Source organism: Pithys albifrons, chromosome 3, assembly GCF_047495875.1.
Source record: "Pithys albifrons albifrons isolate INPA30051 chromosome 3, PitAlb_v1, whole genome shotgun sequence".
NCBI lineage: Eukaryota > Metazoa > Chordata > Aves > Passeriformes > Thamnophilidae > Pithys > Pithys albifrons.
This window is the reverse complement of record NC_092460.1, coordinates 29,011,309-29,026,976: the sequence shown is the minus strand read 5'-3', so window position 1 is coordinate 29,026,976 and position 15,668 is coordinate 29,011,309.

Here is a 15,668-nt window from a genome sequence, read left to right as displayed (position 1 = left end):
CTCAGTGGTGTTGGAGGGAAGAGAAATGCCTGAGGTACCTGCACCAAATACTACAAAGACCTGTCAGAGATCAAAAGACAATTGTAATACCTCCCTTCCACACAAGGTCATTTATGGAAGGTGATGGCCAGGAAGGGTGAGCTGGGCAGGCCAGAGATAGCCCTCCCAGTGTCCAGGTTACATTGTCCTAATCTCTTTAAATCCTGAAACAATGGGCTTGTATTTAAATTGCAAGCTCCTTAGTAGAGGATTATTCTCTGTCACATTTTCCCTTCGTATTGTTGGGACTTCACATGACCACAAAAGACCCCCTTCCACCTGCAGCATAAAAGTACTAGCCTAAACTGCAGCAGGATAGGAGAGTTTAGCTTGCTCTGCTCCTCAAGAAGCAGTGTTTACAGGATTTAATGGGCCACCTCCAAGAACCCTTGTCCCAAGAGTTCCTCATTCTGAATGTGCCACATTTGATGCCAGGTACTTCTCTGTGGCAGGGCAGCAGGTCCACCCTGCCAGGGAAGCACATGGGGTGACTCTCCACACTTGTCCTAGAAAGAGCAGCAACAGTGAGGTCATACAGCAGAGCAATAAATCAGGTCAGGAGCCTAAAACCTCTCTACCAGGCATGGATTAGGCTGGAAATTAATATTTGAACTTTACATCTGCTTCCTCTTATAAACAAAGAGACAAAAATCCCCAACCCACACACATTTCTAAGCAGCCAGCTTTCACCGATAACAAGCCCTTGCTCCTTTCTTTATAGCACCTCAGCAACAATTGCCTAAAAAGCCCACATCTTCTCCTTATTGCTGTAACTGCTCATTACCAAGATTGTGTAAGTCTGTAAATAATGTGAAAGATCTGAGTTCTCTGAGGCAGGTGTTTCTCATTCCTTCTACCTGCTGAGATCAGGACACTAGAGATTTGATATTAAATGTGGATTACTAACCTGGCTGTAGCTCACAAATAAATAATAAATAGCAGGCCTTAACTTTAAGTAGGTATTGGCTTATTAATTGCTCCAGTTAGTATTGTTATAAATAAAAACAGAAAGATGTTCAAAGAGAAGTAAAAAATCCTAGGGTTAGGAACTGGACACTCACCACTTCTTGCTGAAGGCTTGTATTTCACACTGCTCATAAGACAAATTTGATGGGATAGTTATTCCTTTATAAAGTAACCAAAGAGATTGAGAATTCCCTCTTTTAGGCAGGAAATAATATTTTTCTCAGTTAATTCACTTTACCCTTAAACTTGTTTGCTATCTTTTTGTAGTCCTGGGATAGTTCAGTTAGTCCAAGCAAAATCGCACCTCTGTCAGAAAGAACTGACTAAATCTACTGTTCAATATGTACCTTAACACCTATTTGCTAGGTAAGTCTGTTGGAGCTTCTTGAAACAGGTAGTAGATAATCAGGCCATAAATTCTGAACTACCTAAATTTTACTTCACACATCTACATCCTTTTGCGAGCCTGGACCTTTAAAATCTTATGTTCTTATTCTCAAACAATAGAAAGCTTTTCAAAAAATATTTTTCGCTCCTCCTCTGTATGTTTACATAGCGAAATAACTTAAAAAGTTTACTCTAAGGTAATGTAAATAGTTTTGGCACTCCTTTTCATTCATCACACAACTGATGACAGTCTCAGTTTTTGATCCTGCAGACTGAACACACAGTACATTGGCATCACAACTGAAACTGGGGGATCACATGTGAAAACATTAAGGAATACTTAGAAGATCAGGACACTTGTTTTATGATGAGAAGATACAATGTTATCTTCGTATGAACAAAATAATTTTTATCATTGCTTGTGGTGGGAAAGACTATGGAAACAGAAAAGTGAAATTTGAGAGCATCCACTTTCACTGGGTGATGAGGCAAAGAAGGAGAGTGCTCTACCATCAGCTTTAATCACCTTAGGGTTTTGTGGGGTAACAATAGCAACACTGCCATGAAACCTTCTTTCTTTCCTCTACTCATCTATAGATGGGTTTTGCTCAAAGAACCAGCATGAGGAAGAACCATGGATCCAGATTAAGAAAAGTCTAATCAGCAAACAAGGAAGTTAGTAGGGAGTGTCTCTCTTGATAGGAGAATGTAAAGGAAGTACTGTAATCTGTGGTGTCTGAGGGAATGGCACAGAACAGCACTAAAGAGCACAAAAGTTTAAATGTGGATATGTGAAGTCACAGAAGTGTCCTTATGACACATAAATCCAGCACATAATTTTCAGCACAAACCCTATGTAACATTCAATCTTTGGAAATACACAGATCCTCAGCTGGCTTGCTTTGCAGAGGGAAAAGTTCCACTGATCATGATAGCAATATCTGGCAAGACTAAATTCTCAAGACAGTCTGGGAAACTCCAGCCAAAAAACATACTGTGGGCTACTTCTTAAAAAAGATGTGGTTTAAAGGACAAAGACTGCAAAACTGCCTCTGCAATTCATCCGTAACACAGCCTAGCCCCAACTAGATCCAGGTTCAGAAAACAGATGCCGTCATCAGTGCAGAACAGGGAAAAGCTTTCTTACAAAATGTGCTGAGGCTTGTGAAAACTTCTAGGAGCTGAAATAAGGTCACCTACTCTTTCTTTCTGGAAGATAATAAAAACTATGAAAAATTGCCAGTCAGGGTTTTGAAGTTTGAATTTTAAACCTTCAGGAACTGGTTTTAAACTATATGACAACTTCTTTCCTTCATCTGCGGGGGATTGCTTTAGGCTCATACTTGCCTAGGATGATTAGCAACACACCTTTACCTACTCTCTAGGACCTTCAGTGGCTCTCCTGCATTGTGAGAACCTGCTATGAGAAGGGCCTCATGTTCTCCTTCCTCCACCTCACTGCATGGCTGTGCAAGGAGGAAAACACAGTCAATCCCATATAAAACAGATGCAGTTGTTTTGGTTTCTGTTTTGTGTTGTGTTTTTTTTTTAAACAACCTGGTATTCCAGCAGAACTTGACACTAGAAAGAGCAGAGGGGTTCTAGAGAGATGGGGCAAAGAAAAGACATGTTGTGACTTAGAAGAGAGCCTGTTAAAAATCATATGACTGGAAGTTTCCAAGGATCTGGAGAAAATGAGGAAATAAATCCAGCTTAAAGTCAGAAGAGGCAAGCATAAGTGGAGTTATATGTCAATTTTTTGGGGGAGTCTGGGCTAGACTGAAAAACTAAAGAAAAATCATTGAAATAACCTAATATTTGGATTTGTCAAATATATTTTTTATATTCTAGATATTTGAAAGGAATTATATTGCTATGAGAAACAACCTTATAAAAAGCTATGAGACTAAAACCCTGTCCCAAGCTTCGGGAAATTAAAATTGGATCAAATTTGGACAAAGAGGCCATTCAGCAGTGGGAATATGTAGTTGCTCCTGACTTGATTAGGTCTTCATTCAAATACATCCATATTTCCTTCACTAGAGTTGATGCTGTCATCAAAGGAGTCCCTATTAATAAAGCTAAAATCCTGAGCCTTCCCAAGTGAAGCTCACCAAGCTGTGATGTGATCAGGATAGGTTTACATAATCCATCTCTAGGTGCAAAAAAGCTTAGTGCAGCATGGTGCAGAAGCTGACTCCTTGCTAATTCTCTTTATTTTCTCAGTATCAGGACCAGATCCCAACTTTGTGGTTAATTTTCCCTTCTGTCTGCTTTAACAAATCCCTGCTGCACTTTACTGTGAAGGATTAATTGCAGCTAGAGGTCAATATTGTCCTGCACCAGCAAAACTGACAGCCTTCATGGTCGCCCTAAGTATTAAGGCTGCAGGTGTTGACCAACTCTGGCCCTGCTTTTTCTGCATGCTAGACAGTGGGTAAACCAGCATGCCTCAAAGCAAGGTATTGGACAACAGCTTTGGCTAAATTGAGAGGACAGTGTGATTGATGTTAGTCATTCTCTTCTCTTCCTAGCAATCCCAGGCAAAGGAGATGCTCTGCAAAAATAAAATTAAAAAAAAATATTCAGAGCTATGTCTGCCTGAGTCAGCTTGGGGACAGTATCACTGTGGCTGCTCATTACTCTGTCCAGCCTGACTTTGTTGGGTGCTGCATCAGTGAACACACATTAATGTTTGCATGACCAACAGTTTGGCACAATCAGGACAGATCACAAGGGTGAACAATACATTGCTGAGGGCACCAACATACTATGTGCAGTTTTACTTTGGACTAGATATAGTGTCATTGTGTAAACCCAGCCAGCAACTAAGTACCACACAACTGCTCACTCATTTCTCCTTGGTAGGCTGGGGCAGAGAATTGGAAGAGAAACTGTGGGAAAACTCATGGGTTGAGGTAAAGGCAGTCTAATTGGTAAAAATAAAAAGGTGGGCATGCAAGCAAACCAACATGAGGAATTCATTCACCACTTTTCCTGGGCAGGGAAATGTTCAGCCATCCACAGGACAGCAGGACTCCATCATGTAACAGTTGTGCGGAAAGGCAAACGCCATCATTCCAAATGTCCCTCCTCTTCCTTCTTCTTTCCCCTAGTTTATATGCTGAGCAGGACAACATATGGCCTGAAACCCCCCTTTTGTCAGTAGGAGTCAGCTGTCCCAGCTGTGTCCCCTCCCAGCTTCTTTTGCACCCCCAGCTCCAGTGGGGTGATGTGAGAAGCAGAAAAGGCCTTGACTCTGGACAAGCCCTGCTCAGCAGTATTTAAACCATTCCTGAATTATCAATACTGTTTCCATCACAAATCCAAAACACCACCCCATACCAGCTACTGTGAACTTGAACTCCATACCAGCCAAAACCAGCACACGTAAGTCTGTTGTCCTGAACCAAACACCCACAATGTAAATATGGCCACAGCAGAGCCCTGATTCAATTTGCCAAACTTCAGACATTGAACAGAAAATCTTAACATCTCTCTCTATTGACTTCCAGGGAACAGAATGCAAGCAGCAGGGTATAAGCTTCATAATTCAGCATCTTATCTTAAAGTTCAGTGCTGTGAGTCTTGACTTACTCCATGGACCTACTTGCACTTAAAATGGATTTTGCCAATATTCTGGACATATCACATGAATTTGCTGTTGGTTTTCATGCTTAACCTTTACCTTATTTTGTATTGTCCTTATTCTTAATGTAAAAAGAACAAACCAGATCAAAAATTAACTCCCTGCTATATTGCTATATCTGAAAGGACTGTTATAATAACAAGGAAAGCTTTCCAAGCAGCAAACCCCAAGAGATTTCAGACTTCCTTTTTTGTTGCTTATTAAGACTTCCGACAGTTTTTATTTTTATTTTTTTAATATCCTTTTTCCTTCCACTGTCTAGCATCTCTCAGTCATTTTTAAATTTAAAGCATGTGTGTCCCAAATATGATTTTTTGGCAATGCATCTTTTCCTAACCTGTGTTCTGGTTTGTTTGTTTTTGACTTTTGTATTCAAGTCACTGGAATTTTCTTTGATATTTTGCATTATGTAAGTGGTTATGGGAAAGCAGTGCAGCTAATAAAACACATCTGACACTTTTTCCTGTCAAAGGGTAAGTGCAGCTGTGAAACTTGAGCAGGTTGGGCTGTACGGAGCTCATTAACCTCACATATTAGAAGCAGTGTGTCACAATTATTGAAACAGCTGTGAGCAAAGGAGCTAAAAGATGGTTTTGAGCTCTCTCTACCACACCAGAGCCATGGGCAGGCTCCAGTGAAGAAAGTCCTCGCTCCAGGCACTGGGGAGCAGAAAGGATACAGCACAGCACTCTTCTCTCACAGATTTGTACTACCTGTTCTTTTCCGTGGCTGTGGACAGCTTCCCCCACCTTTCTTCTCTGCCTCTATGCCCTGACCCCACAGCCGCATGTCACTTTTATCTCATCTTTTCTGCCTCGTGATGCCTCTCACAGCAGGATTCCTGAGTGACAGCAGGCCAGTAATATTCATATGCAAATGTCTGTTTGAAAAGCATCACTCTTCCAAACTATATAAATAATCCAAGGATGTGCTGCAGAGCATTTGAACTGTGATCAAGACATTTATTGTTGCTATTATCTAATTTCATTTTGCATTGCTAATATAACTGGATTCTCTTGGATATGAAGTCCCATGGGCTTGCTCTTTGCCAAGAATCACAGAGACTGACGCCCTCGTGGCACAAGTTTTCTTCTACAAGTTCTGATATTCGTTTTTACTCCTTAATTTTCATTTATGTCTCTTTGATCAACCTGCATATTCTTTTCTTAAAAAGATCCAATATTAGAATGGCATGAGTTAACTGATCTATGATGATATATTCTAGGTAGAAGGTAGCCTCCTTTGGCTGGAAAAAATCTGCCAGACAGGCATTTTTCAGTAATAAATCTCCTGGTTGAGTTTATCTTCTCAGTCGTAGAACTACAAAACCCACATAAGTCTTTAGATCATGAAGTTGAACTTGTCTCTTGAGGGATTTGGTCCTTCAGTGTTCAGACTGGGGACTTTCCCTTAGATGGTGACCTTTTGAATATTCCCTCAAATATCTGATCATGGAGGCAACTGTCTTTCATTTTGCATGATGTATATGAAGGTATAGTTTGTTATTTTCCACATTTTCCCACAAGATGGCACAATATTCTTATGAACAGTGCATGGTAGAACATGGAAGGCTTTCTGTATATGCAGTAATACAAGAAATGAAATTAACGTCCTCTGCAGAAGTCTGAAGTTGCTTTATTTTGCTCATAATTCGTTGATTTAACCTAACCAGTTTCTTGGAGAATTTTGCCTTTTCTTTTAACTTCTTGTTCTCCTCCTCCTTTCCTCTCCCAGTGCTCAGAGAACCTGTGTCCATGCCATACCAAGGCAGGCTTCCCACAGGCTGGAACTTTACTGTGTGATTCTTAAAGGACACATTTTGGGAGATGTGCCCCTTTTAGCTTGATGTCCACTTCACTATGGAGGTAAAGGACAAACCATTTCTGGTGTTCAGTTAGGGGAATACTTTGAGGTTCCTGCTGAACACAGGGAGAAGAGCAGAGACAAGTGTGTTTCTCATAAAAAAGAAGTTTAGAAAATTTGGAATTATTTTCTCTTTAGGTTGGTTTTTTGGGGGTGGGTTTTGGTGGGGGTTTTGATTGTTTTTTCTGGTGGTTTGTGTCTTTTGTGGTTTTTTTTTTCAGGGACAGGTGATGGTATGGGGTTGTGGAAAATGTGCTATCAATTATCCCTTGTTTCATGTCCGTGGTGACACACTTGACATACTTCAGGCTTACTAAAGTAGTTACAATCTTCACAGGAAGGTTCTGGATTTCAATATTTTTAATAATGATCTATGGACAGTTTGGTGACAGAATTGGAAGTTTGTTTTTGAGGCATGCTCTACTTCAAACAAAAATGGATTTGAAATTACTTTTAGTTTCTGTTATGAAGCATCCATTTGAGTTGTTTCTTTCCAGGTTAATACTCTGAATCATTCTCTGAACAAAACTCGTGATGTATCATTATAGGTAAACCTTTGGACTGGGTGACATACCTTAGATGTCCTAGGGGTTGTGGTTAAGCAAGGTGAACTCCCTGGCTCAGCTTAGTTTCAAAAATTTGAAAAATTAGCATTGTGCTAGGGACATGAAAATGTCTGCAGAAATTTCAGACAGTTTTTCCCTTTGGAATGGGAGAAAAATTGTCAGAATATTTCACAGGATAGGGAGTCTTTGACACAGTTTTGGACAAGCTATTAACCTAAGTCATACACACTGAATAGCCCTGTCACAGAAAATGCAGAACTCTGCAATAGTATCTGTATTCAAGAAAGCAAGATATTATATCCCCCAGCCCCTTTTACTGACATAAACAATTTATTCAATTTTTCCCCTCATTTAGTCTCAAAAAAGGCCTAATTTTCCCGGGGTGGATGGAAGGGGGGAGAGGCACGAAAGAAAAGATAAAGAATCAACATCAAGTGAGAAGGAATTTTCTTAGGTCTCAAACGCTATCTTAATATTTAAAAAGTCTTAAGATATTTAGGTGGAGAGTTGACTTGGTCACTATAGGTTTTTTTATATAATGGAGGAGCAAAGCAGCAATGCCTCTACCTGCTTTCCTTGCATATCTCTATATTGTGTAATCAAACATAATGCAAGGTATGCTTTTACTGTACACACTTATGTGCTGCACGTAATGTCTCTGTTTTTAATATGTGGCAAACAGCACTAAAATTTCGTTCTATTGTTCAGAGAAAATAAAGACAAACTTCACTGATACCAATTTCATAGAAATAATAATAAAATAAGCTGCTAGCCTACCGTATTAACTTAACCAAAGTATTTTTCATCATATGCTTGCAGCACCTTAAACAGAACAATAAGCCTATTCAATTGCAACATAGGATTATAGTAACCAGATCAGGTGGAAGGAGAGAAAGAGAGAAGTTAATGTTTCAGCACCCTATCCAGTGCCTAAGTACATTGACTCAGTATGTTCAGCAGCTGAAGAAGAAAGACCTGGGAGAAGCAGGCAGCTGATCAACTACTCTCCTCTTGTCTCCAAGTCTTTTTTTCCCTCAGACCTAATAACAGATACTGAAAAGCAGGCTCACTATTAGTGCTTTTCCTTTTTTCTTGCATACCATGAACTTGTTTTCTCTTCCTTAAAGTTTGCTATGGATTGTTTTTGGAAAACACATGCAAACTTGCTGCAACAAGTTTCACTGTCACTGTTAGAGACTCATCACTGCTCCTCTCTGAGTGGGAGTGTCCCATTCCCTTGCCTCTGTCATGCCAGTGCATCCCTTCTCTCAGACAGAATGACTGGAGGACATAATTGTCTATTCAGAAATAGGTTCTATTTGAACTCTTCAAATCCTATTATGTCAGAATTCACATGACTCATTTCTCATGCTCCATTAAAGGCCAAGCTCCTTTATCCCACCCTGTATTTCCCCTAGGTCAGTGCAGCTTTATCTCAGAGCAAGTGGCAAGCCAGGGACCTGCAACACCACTGGCAGAACTCTGTTCAGTTTCAATTGACTTGAAATGAAATTTTAAGAGAGTTCAGTATAAAAACATTCTAATTTGGGAACATCAACACTGTTCCAGTCAAAAATGTTATAACAAAATATGTCAACTTTCCAAAATATTAAAAAAAAAAGATAAAATATCAGCAATTCCTCTGGAATGGAAGCTGTGATTCACAGTCTTATTCTGACCACAGACCTCACCAAACTGGGCTCTGTCGCCCCTACCTCATTGGCAAGGACAGCCACAGTCCCTGAGGCAGCTCTGCACTGGCTGTGCCCAGGCTGCTGAAGAAAAGCAGTTTGCAGCCCCCTGGCACAGAGCACACCAGCATGATCATGCTGCCTGAGCCCTGCTGTACATTGCCCCTCTGTCTGGGGCCCCTGTCGGCTTGGTCTGCATGGAAGCTTTCAACCCTGTGTCCAAAGAGATGAAAAGGTGGTGATGCAGCCAGCAGTAAGTTCTCTTTCCAGTGTGCTAAAGGTGTGTTGGGTATCCTGTTGTATGGCAGGGCATGTGTGAGGCATAGCTACAAATCTACAGAGAGAGGCTGGAGGAGGAAATCAAACTTGTTCTGGATCATGTCCGATCTTTCTAACAGAAAGGACCTGAAGCAAATGATCCTGCCAGTTGCACCCTGCCTTTCTTCTGAAGGCAACAGATTGACTCAAGAAAAATTGACTCAGTCTGTCTACCAGGGAGTGAAATAAATTTGTATGCAATACGGGAAATTGGAGGACAAGGATCCTGTGATAAAACAGTGTGGATATATCCCAAGAGAATCTTATTCAGAGCTAGGTATTTGAAACTGGTCTTCTGAGGTCACAGACCTCAAACTTTGTCCATTTTCAAGTCGTGGCAAAATGGAGAGATTTGGGAAGGAGAGAAAGTCCTTCTGAAACTTATTTTGGCTGTAAGTTGTTGGTTTTTTTTGTTTTGGTTTTTTTTAAATAAATCCAGAAGATGTTTTGACTGGCACAAGCCCTTTCAAGAACAATTTCATCCCTTGCCTACTGTTTCTATCCCACCCTCTTTCTAGACCTAAGAGAGAAGAGATTGTCAGTAAACAGTCACATGGTATGGAAACCAGTGAAAATGGCATATGAAGCTATGAAAATAAAGAATGGGACAAAAATTTTAATACAGGTATCAGTGAAACAGTTTAGGACCTCCTGCTGTGCATTTATGGCAAGGTCATGAGGATTAGTAGTGTATTGGGTTTACATGGTGGGCTTTTGGTAGCAAGGGGGACTTCAGGGGTGGCTTCTGTGAGAAGCTGCTAGAACCTTCCTCTGTGTTCAATACAGCCAATGCCATCTAGCTCCAAGACAAACCCACTGCTGGCCAAAGCTGAGCCCTTCAGCAATGGCAGTGGCATTTCTGGGATAACATATTAAAGACAGGGGATAAAAAAACCCTGCACAACTGCAGCCGGAGAGCAAAGTGAGAATATGTAAGAGGAATAACTCTGCAAGCACTGTGAAGAAGGAGAGGAAGAAGGTGCTCCAGGTGTAAAAGCAGAGATTTTCCTACAACCCATGGTCCTTATGTCAACCACAAGCCTTTCATCATATTCTCTTTCCCATGTTCAGCTGAGGAGAGAAGTGATAGAGGGGCTGTGGTGGGCACCTGACATCCAGACAGGGTCGACACACCCCAGCTAGTCACCTTTCTGCTACTATGTCATTTTTCCCAGCAAGTTCTGGAGAAGAACAGTGGCTGTGGGAAGTATAAGATGCCATTTTTAAGGCAGAATTTGAGACGTCATTGAGGTTTGGTTTGTTTTTTCTTTTTTTTTTTTTAAGTCACCTTAAACAATCTTTCCTTCCCGTTCTTCTTCATTCTAATCACTTGGGATTAAAATGTATTCAAGTCATGGAGAGATAAAAGAATGAATGTCATTGCATTATCGCGTCTCCTGAGTCTCAAGCACAAGCAGTGAGCTTCCTCCTGAGCAAGGTTATTATTTTCAAGGTGGGGGAAGATAAGGAAATAATTCATTTTCTTTCTTGGGGGACCTGTGAGGCACATTGAAAGACACCCTGTGTTCCATAACCCCTGGAGTCCAGTGCTGCACACAGTGCTAGTCCTTGTCATTTCCTCATGCTGCTCCACTGCAGTCTCCTTTCAGATTTCCTTTTGTACCTACCCAAGGAAAGCAAGACTGTGTAGGACACAGATGACACTACACATATAACAAGACCAGTCTTTGCAGTAGGCAGCACTCATTGCTGTGAAGAAACACGCTTCTCCATAGCACCTTTTCCCTCATTAGTTGTGAACCCTTGGCCATCCAAGGTGATTGTGAAAGTCATTCCTCAGCTCCACCTGAATGGCTGTGCCAGTTCACAGGGCTGGTTCCCACCAGGGCCAGGGAAGCAGAAAAGATCTAGGGACAAATCACTGATGCCAACACCACTGGGAGGAAGAAGCAATGGGCTAAATGAGCCAGAGAGTTCCAGAGGAGAGGCACCACTAATGTTTGTCCTCAGGAGTGCCAAACAGAGCTGTAGGGTTTCATCCAACACAGTGTAGTTGTGTGCTGGGGCTTCAATTCTTGTAGTCATCAGTTGTATCTATGACATTGGACCTAGTAATTTCCCTGCAGCTCAGGGAAGCCAACCTCCAAATCACCTTGATGCTTTTAATAACACAATAAGGAAATCTCTTTGTGGTGGAATTTTAGTGACAAAATGCTTAAACATAAAGAAAACAGACAGCCTCTTGACCTCAGGCCAGTTTTCAGGCTGGAGAATTAGGTCCATACTGAGATTTGAAAGGCACTTAATGGAGCAGCTAGACTGCCAAGCTGGGGAAATAAGACAGTCACAAGTGAAGTTCCTGGAGTATGAATGATGCATTGGCACTATCAACTTGGTAGAGCATCCAGAGTGCTAAATTAAATATATTTGAGACAGAAAAAAGTGCAAAACATCCTCTAATGTGGTGACTAAATTAATGACTTCATTTTACAGCTGGGAAGACCTCACTGGATAACCTCATTTTATCTAAGTTTTCCAGAGTAGGCACCATTCACTCAGATAAATTATTTGTAGGCACACTTGCGCAATACTGTAGCAAAAGATGAATGGATGTAGTGGATGCGTGGCCACTTGATAGCACCAGAACTCTGGTCCCAAGGGAAGAGCTCTGATTCCATGATATCACCTCTGAGGCAAATCAAAAGTCATTGTAACACTGAAATGTTGATCCACATTTAGGGTACTATGTTACGTCTCTAGTAGTTGCTAATTATTATTAATGCTATGTTTATGTGGAAGGAAAGTGTGTTGGTATGTACTTCGAAGAAAATTTTCAAGAGCCAGTTGTGCTGAGCTGAGTTGCCTGAAGTTTATATTATATGAAGTTTAGTATTTGACATTTGGATACTGAGTGAAGCAAACCACACCCAAGTGTGATCTCATTTTTCCAGTCTGACACCAGTTTTGAGAGGAAGAAGACTAAAATTGTGTCAAATAATAACCGTGCTATGCCTTTTTGACATTGTTGTGAATAATAAAGGCTAAACAACATTGTATTGGGCATACAAAACAGCACAGACTTGCAGAGAGAATAGATGCCTAAAGATGGTAATTTAGTAAGGTAAATTTGGATCTCAACTAAAGGGCATCCAAGTAATGTAAATGGTAATACTTCTCTCAGTGGATTTTACCTTTAAAGAGTACACATTTGTGTTCTCTCTTTCCCTCTGTAGACCAAGGAATATGCGTTGCCATATAGTTTCTTATTGTTCCCATCAGATGCTCACTGAGAGCTGCTCTAACTAGAATTATAATAAAACTAAATTAAATTTACATTTGAGAATATGTTTCATCTATTGGTTGTGGGTTTTTTTCTTTTTAAAGTTATCTTTTAGAACCAAGCCAGGCAAAGAGAAAGGAAAAAAAAAGAAGGAAATTGGTGCAGCAGCAAATACTTTGCATTGAAGCATCCCTAATGTAGTAATCTAGACCTCAGCCCAAATGCTAATCCAGTCTTGTACTGTCCCAGTGGGGCAACTTTAGCAATATTACAGAAACCATGGTGAAAATCTTATGAGAGGGAGAATATCTCATGTGCTGCAAAAGGTAAAGTTGCTGTGGGCTTTGAAATTATTGCTATTTAAGCTTTTTAATATTAGAAATATCCAGGATAATGCAGAAATTTATCTCTCTCTGCTGCTGTAAGGTGGGATATGAAAATCTATCCATGCCCTGTCTGCAAAATTTATTCCTGAAACTCAGGTCAGTTCTGTGTCTGTCAATGAACACCTTTAAGTTTCCTGACTAATAATGGTTAAAATACACAGTTCTCTTCCATGACCATTTTGAAATTTTGAGCATAAAAAATGTATATAAAAAGAAATACATTGTGTGTTTCCTATGGAAAATGAAATGTCTTTTAAATTCCAGGGAAATAATAATGAGTTTTGTTTGGTTTGAAATGGAATTGAAGTGAAGTGCTGTGGTCTCTTGCAGAGCACCCACTAGAGCAAAGAGACTGGCTACTGCAGTTTGCCTTTGACATCCTTCTTGAAAAGTCAAAGTTTAACATCCAGGACTCTATTCGTCCTGTTTTGTTCCCTTGATGAGAGTTTGTACCGCTCACTTTCCTCTGCCAATATAGTCAAAGGTTACTAATGGTGATGTTAGCAAAAGATAGCTAGTACTGTTTGAGTTTGGCTGGAGTACTTTTGGTTTTGTCTTGGTAAGGATCTTTGCTTCCAGTAATTGTTTTAAATTTGATAATTGTGCATTTCCTGATTCACTTTACAAAAAAAAAAAAAAAAGAAGCTGTAGTAGGTTTTGTTGTTTGTGGTGGTTTGGTTTTGTGTTTTTTTGTTTGTTTTTTGTTTTGTTTTGTTTTTTAATTTACATGAACATGTAGCCCGAGACACTCCCTTAAAATCAGTAAGCTGAAAGAAGGACAAGTAAGGTAGAAAAGGAAATAATTAAATAATCCAGAGAGATGGATAGCAGGGCATAGTGAAGGCCTTATTTTATAAAGCTACATTTATTTTGGGCAGTTATGACTAACCCTGTGCTGAGTAATAGGATAGGAGGGAAAACAGGATTTCTCCTGGCTCTGTGGTGTTGACAGGCAGCACTTACGTGCCTTGGAGATGTATAATCTGGAACTGAAAGTCAGAATTTTCAAGGATATACTTAGAACTGAGCCATTAGTCCCAAGAGAAATTCCTGACTCCTCATTGCTTATTATATACTTGTTCAGCTCTGGCCTTTCCTTCTGCAAAAACAGTGATTTTATTCTCTGTTATAACTGCACTATATCCTTGATTTAATCAGCAATTACATGGATTACACAAGGACAATGGCAATCTCAAAGGTGTTGAGTATTTTGCTCTTGATATGGCAAAAACATCAAGTGGAGTCACTACCTGCAGCATGGACACAACTTCCATGAAATAAGCATGTTACTTCTGCACATAAAGCATTTGCTCTTTTGGAGTCAGCACCAACCTTCAGGAAAGAGTGCCAGGGAAGCAAATACCACGGGAAGAGAGCAGGAAGCAAGCACAGTGCCTGGAAGCACTGTATAAAACAGCAGTCACTGTGGTTTCAGGAATTAGGGAGGCCATCTCCCACCAAGTGATGATTTGATTGCTCTCTAGCACATACAACTTGCTGCATGATTTTGGAAAGCATGGATTATTTTGGCAGTTTCTGATCTGCTTCCCAGAAAGCTTATTGCAAATCCAGACATTAATAAGAACAGACACATACTCTCGATGCTCTAAGGTACTGGAGGCATCCTCCCAAGGGTGGCAGATATGGTGTGGGAGCACAAACCTGTGCCCTTACAGAGATGTCACTGGAGGCAAAGTGGGGCATCCTATGGAGCTCCAAATGGCAACAGACACATATGTGGGAATTACATCTGCTGTCACAGCAGACAATGAAAGCACAATGTATCCTGCTCCTGAATGCTCAATCAGTACAAATACTTATTCATTAACGTTAATTTAGGTAAGAAAACCTGCATTTGAAGAATTGAACACTCACATCTTCACAGTATGTAGGCTAACAGGACACTGCTGAATGGCAGCAGATTACATAAAATCTCTTTAAGGGAGTAGCTACCTCTTTCTGTGGGCTTTGAGTAATTCTTGTGGATAATTCAGAGAAAATCGAGAAGAATAACTTCTAACTTTGCTTTTAACATACTGCATGGCTTCAGATAAGTCTAGAAGGAGAATGCAAAGTTTTATTTTTCAGGAGGAAAGAGAAGAAAATAGAACCCAGACAAACTTCTAACCTGGTCTGTAGGAAGCAGCATAGGATAAAAGTTAAGGTGAAGACAAATCAATGAATAATTACTGCAGAAATTAGTAGTCTGGCTCAAACTACATCTTCTACCAACTATCAACCTTTGTTCACCAGTGCAAATGTTATCTGCAGACAGAAATGATTTTACTTTATGTCATTTACTACATTAAGTATCTCACAGGAAAAATATGGGGTTTTGTCCCTGATGAAAATGATGTGAAACTGCATAAAATGTGAAACTGCATAAACTGCAGAAATATTTGTACAGGAAAATTTACTAGGGAGACTACTCAGAGGAAAAAAAAAACACTGAAAAAGTCTGGCATGGTTTGAAGCTATTTTTTGTGGTTTGACATGATTTGAAATTATTTGAGAGTGCTGTGAAATGGTTACTCAAAGCTCTCCATCTTGGCCTGATGATAA